This window comes from Oncorhynchus clarkii, unplaced genomic scaffold (assembly GCF_045791955.1).
Source record: "Oncorhynchus clarkii lewisi isolate Uvic-CL-2024 unplaced genomic scaffold, UVic_Ocla_1.0 unplaced_contig_770_pilon_pilon, whole genome shotgun sequence".
NCBI classification, from domain to species: domain Eukaryota; kingdom Metazoa; phylum Chordata; class Actinopteri; order Salmoniformes; family Salmonidae; genus Oncorhynchus; species Oncorhynchus clarkii.
The window spans coordinates 48,321-54,360 of record NW_027260893.1 but is presented as its reverse complement, the minus strand read 5'-3'; positions in this window follow the sequence as shown (position 1 = coordinate 54,360).

Sequence of the window (6,040 nt, the reverse complement as noted above, 5' to 3'; positions counted from 1 at the left end):
ACTGTATATAAAAGGAACTGGACAATAGAAATAATGTAGACACTGTATATAAAACGAACAGGACTGTAGAAATAATGTAGACACTGTATATAAAAGGAACTGGACAATAGAAATAATGTAGACACTGTATATAAAAGGAACTGGACTGTAGAAATAATGTAGACACTGTATATAAAACGAACTGGACTGTAGAAATAATGTAGACACTGTATATAAAAGGAACTGGACTGTAGAAATAATGTAGACACTGTATATAAAAGGAACTGGACAATAGAAATAATGTAGACACTGTATATAAAAGGAACTGGACAATATAAATAATGTAGACACTGTATATAAAACGAACTGGACTGTAGAAATAATGTAGACACTGTATATAAAAGGAACTGGACAATAGAAATAATGTAGACACTGTATATAAAAGGAACTGGACAATAGAAATAATGTAGACACTGTATATAAAAGGAACAGGACTGTAGAAATAATGTAGACACTGTATATAAAAGGAACTGGACAATAGAAATAATGTAGACACTGTATATAAAAGGAACTGGACAATATAAATAATGTAGACACTGTATATAAAACGAACTGGACTGTAGAAATAATGTAGACACTGTATATAAAAGGAACTGGACAATAGAAATAATGTAGACACTGTATATAAAACGAACTGGACTGTAGAAATAATGTAGACACTGTATATAAAAGGAACTGGACAATAGAAATAATGTAGACACTGTATATAAAAGGAACAGGACTGTAGAAATAATGTAGACACTGTATATAAAAGGAACTGGACAATAGAAATAATGTAGACACTGTATATAAAAGGAACTGGACAATAGAAATAATGTAGACACTGTATATAAAAGGAACTGGACAATATAAATAATGTAGACACTGTATATAAAACGAACTGGACAATAGAAATAATGTAGACACTGTATATAAAAGGAACTGGACAATAGAAATAATGTAGACACTGTATATAAAAGGACCTGGACTGTAGAAATAATGTAGACACTGTATATAAAAGGAACAGGACTGTAGAAATAATGTAGACACTGTATATAAAAGGAACTGGACTGTAGAAATAATGTAGACACTGTATATAAAAGAAACTGGACTGTAGAAATAATGTAGACACTGTATATAAAAGGAACAGGACTGTAGAAATAATGTAGACACTGTATATAAAAGGAACAGGACTGTAGAAATAATGTAGACACTGTATATAAAAGGAACAGGACTGTAGAAATAATGTAGACACTGTATATAAAAGGAACTGGACTGTAGAAATAATGTAGACACTGTATATAAAAGGAACTGGACAATAGAAATAATGTAGACACTGTATATAAAAGGAACAGGACTGTAGAAATAATGTAGACACTGTATATAAAAGGAACTGGACAATAGAAATAATGTAGACACTGTATATAAAAGGAATTGGACAATATAAATAATGTAGACACTGTATATAAAAGGAACTGGACAATAGAAATAATGTAGACACTGTATATAAAAGGAACTGGACAATATAAATAATGTAGACACTGTATATAAAACGAACTGGACAATAGAAATAATGTAGACACTGTATATAAAAGGAACTGGACAATAGAAATAATGTAGACACTGTATATAAAAGGAACTGGACAATAGAAATAATGTAGACACTATATAAAAGGAACTGGACAATAGAAATAATGTAGACACTGTATATAAAAGGAACAGGACTGTAGAAATAATGTAGACACTGTATATAAAAGGAACTGGACAATAGAAATAATGTAGACACTGTATATAAAAGGAACTGGACAATAGAAATAATGTAGACACTGTATATAAAAGGAACTGGACAATAGAAATAATGTAGACACTGTATATAAAAGGAACTGGACAATAGAAATAATGTAGACACTGTATATAAAAGGAACTGGACTGTAGAAATAATGTAGACACTGTATATAAAACAAACTGGACTGTAGAAATAATGTAGACACTGTATATAAAAGGAACAGGACTGTAGAAATAATGTAGACACTGTATATAAAAGGAACAGGACTGTAGAAATAATGTAGACACTGTATATAAAAGGAACAGGACTGTAGAAATAATGTAGACACTGTATATAAAAGGAACTGGACTGTAGAAATAATGTAGACACTGTATATAAAAGGAACTGGACAATAGAAATAATGTAGACACTGTATATAAAAGGAACAGGACTGTAGAAATAATGTAGACACTGTATATAAAAGAAGGGAGACGTGTAATCCCGTTCACATTGCTCTGTTCAAATGAATGATGTTTGTGTTTGCATTGAATTGGTGGGTATGGGCTCCACTAGATGGTTCCTAAGATTACTGCTAAATAGGAAATAATCTGCAAGTGCAGCCAGACAGTTCGTTCTGTGTGAAATCTCATCGTCACAGAACCATAGGGTTCACCATATTCGCTCCGTCGGTGTGAATGAGATTCCACTTTGTGCGTCATGATCGTCAAACAAACTCGATGTACTTTCCAATGCCTAACATAAGAAGGTATTCTGAAACATGCTTTAGACTTTTTGCATTTGAATAGATACCTGGTCCTGAATAGAGAGCTGGTCCTGAATAGAGAACTGGTCCTGAATAGAGAACTGGTCCTGAATAGAGAACTGGTCCTGAATAGAGAACTGGTCCTGAATAGAGAACTGGTCCTGAATAGAGACCTGGTCCTGAATAGAGAACTGGTCCTGAATAGAGAGCTGGTCCTGAATAGAGAACTGGTCCTGAATAGAGACCTGGTCCTGAATAGAGAACTGGTCCTGAATAGAGAACTGGTCCTGAATAGAGACCTGGTCCTGAATAGAGAACTGGTCCTGAATAGAGAACTGGTCCTGAATAGAGAACTGGTCCTGAATAGAGAACTGGTCCTGAATAGAGACCTGGTCCTGAATAGAGAACTGGTCCTGAATAGAAACCTGGTCCTGAATAGAGACCTGGTCCTGAATAGAGACCTGGTCCTGAATAGTTCAATAGAGAAGCCTTTTGTTATCACCAATCTAAACTATCGACTGTGTGCAGAAACGCACAGACACAGACATGCTGTTAATGATAAAACCATTGGCTGATGAAAGAGCTTTTTGATAATTTTTAAAATCCATAGAACACTGTCCTCGGGGAAGAGATGCCCGTGGCCAAGTAATCTGTTCTGTGGTGCTGCAACGCACAAAACACACATACACATTTTCAGACGCACGCATGCACACACATACACATTCAATAAACTCACACACATTTGCAGATGCATGTACGCACACACACACACACACACACACACACACACACACACACACACACACACACACACACACACACACACACACACACACACGCACACACACACACACACACACACACATTTCCCAATGTAATTCATGCTGGGGATTATTTAATTTAGTGTCTCTGCCGTCACAGTCCATTTCGTCTCCAAGGACACGCTAACGACCCCATTAAATACAGTGAGGAGTCCTGAGGTCTGTTAATGGGTGTGTGTGTGTGTGTCACTAGATGTATGACACAACCCATGTGCCAGCTGTGTGTGTGTGTGTGCGTGTGTGAAGCTGTGTATGAAGCTGTGTGTACATGTTTTCCTACGTTATCAGGTCCAGAATGTCCTGACAAGTGAGCAGAATGTCCTGACAAGTGACCAGAATGTCCTGACAAGTGAGCAGAATGTCCTGACAAGTGAGCAGAATGTCCTGACAAGTGACCAGAATGTCTTGACAAGGTAGAAAAACAAGAACATTTTTGAAAGTCAGGAATTTTTCATGTTCAGAATTGGTTAAAATACTGTTTTAGGCTTAATGGTTAGGCTTAGGTTTTGGAGTTAGGGTTAGGTTTTAGAGTTAGGGTTAGGTTTTAGAGTTAGGGTTAGGTTTTAGAGTTAGGGTTAGGTTTTAGAGTTAGGGTTAGGTTTTAGAGTTAGGGTTAGGTTTTAGAGTGAGGGGTAGGTTTTAGAGTTAGGGTTAGGTTTTAGAGTTAGGGTTAGGTTTTAGAGTTAGGGTTAGGTTTTAGAGTTAGGGTTAGGTTTTAGAGTGAGGGTTAGGTTTTAGAGTTAGGGTTAGGTTTTAGAGTTAGGGTTAGGTTTTAGAGTTAGGGTTAGGTTTTAGAGTTAGGGTTAGGTTTTAGAGTGAGGGTTAGGTTTTAGAGTGAGGGTTAGGTTTTAGAGTTAGGGTTAGGTTTTAGAGTTAGGGTTAGGTTTTAGAGTGAGGGTTAGGTTTTAGAGTTAGGGTTAGGTTTTAGAGTGAGGGTTAGGTTTTAGAGTTAGGGTTAGGTTTTAGAGTTAGGGTTAGGTTTTAGAGTTAGGCTTAGGTTTTAGAGTTAGGGTTAGGTTTTAGAGTTAGGGTTATGTTTTAGAGTTAGGGTTAGGTTTTAGAGTTAGGGTTAGGTTTTAGAGTTAGGGTTAGGTTTTAGAGTGAGGGTTAGGTTTTAGAGTGAGGGTTAGGATGTTCTCTCTGTATTGTGGGAAGGGTCCATAAGTAAGGGTTAGGGTTAGGTTTTAGAGTTAGGGTTAGGTTTTAGAGTTAGGGTTAGGTTTTAGAGTGAGGGTTAGGTTTTAGAGTGAGGGTTAGGTTTTAGAGTTAGGGTTTGGTTTTAGAGTTAGGGTTAGGTTTTAGAGTGAGGGTTAGGTTTTAGAGTGAGGGTTAGGTTTTAGAGTGAGGGTTAGGATGTTCTCTCTGTATTGTTGGGAAGGGTCCATAAGTGAGGGTTAGGTGTTGACTTGAATGTGGGTATGGACTTCAGACGGGCCTGGACATGTACTGGCTTAAGCAGGGGGACACGTCTGGCACTGCAGGATTTGAGTCCCTGGCGGCGTAGTGTGTTACTGATGGTAGGCTTTGTTACTTTGGTCCCAGCTCTCTGCAGGTCATTCACTAGGTCCCCCCGTGTGGTTCTGGGATTTTTGCTCACCGTTCTTTTGATCATTTTGACCCCACGGGGTGAGATCTTGTGTGGAGCCCCAGATCGAGGGAGATTATCACTGGTTCCTAATAATTGCTCCCACAGTTGATTTCTTCAATCCAAGCTGCTTACCTATTGCAGATTCAGTCTTCCCAGCCTGGTGCAGGTCTACAATTGTATTTCTGGTGTCCTTTGACAGCTCTTTTGTCTTGGCCATAGTGGAGTTTGGAGTGACTGTTTGAGGTTGTGGAAAGGTGTCTTTTATACTGATAACAAGTTCAAACAGGTGCCATTAATACAGGTAACGAGTGGAGGACAGAGGAGCCTCTTAAAGAAGAAGTTGCAGGTCTGTGAGAGCCAGAAATCTTGCGTGCTTGTAGGTGACCAAATACTTATTTTCCACCATAATTTGCAAATAAATTCATTAAAAATCCTACAATGTGATTTTCTGGATTTTTTTTCTCATTTTGTCTGTCATAGTTGAAGTGTACCTATGATGAAAATTAAAGGCCTCTCTCATCTTTTTAAGTGGGAGAACTTGCACAATTGGTGGCTGACTAAATACTTTTTTGCCCCACTGTATATGGGTAAAGCAACGCCCCTCGTGCCCCTGGTCACCACAAACGACTTCAATGACGGCCGTCTCAGACTAAAGTATGTAGCGAACGACAGAGCAACGGAGCAATTCAGTGTGAGTCGTCAGGCTAATAAGTAAGTCATGTAGTGAAGCTGTGAGTGTAGCAGGCAATAGAATAGAATCAGGATAGAACACAACACAACACGATACTTTATCTGTACATAGTTTTGTACAGATCACGTAAAAGTAAGCATACATTCCCAATGCCCCACAGTGTAACACTGCAGTAAAAATCTGGCTAAACACTTTAGTGTAGCGCAACGGAAGTCGTTTGAAACGCCTTTTCTTTTCCCTAACGACCACAGACAGACAGGCAGGCAGCTCTCCTCAATGTCACTGGCTGTTGGAGCTGAATTCTGCCCATGTAGCTGTGGTTCTAATGAGAGACAAGGTCATTGTGTAAAAGGCCCGGACTGATCCACTGTGACAAGTCAATGTGTCTCACAAC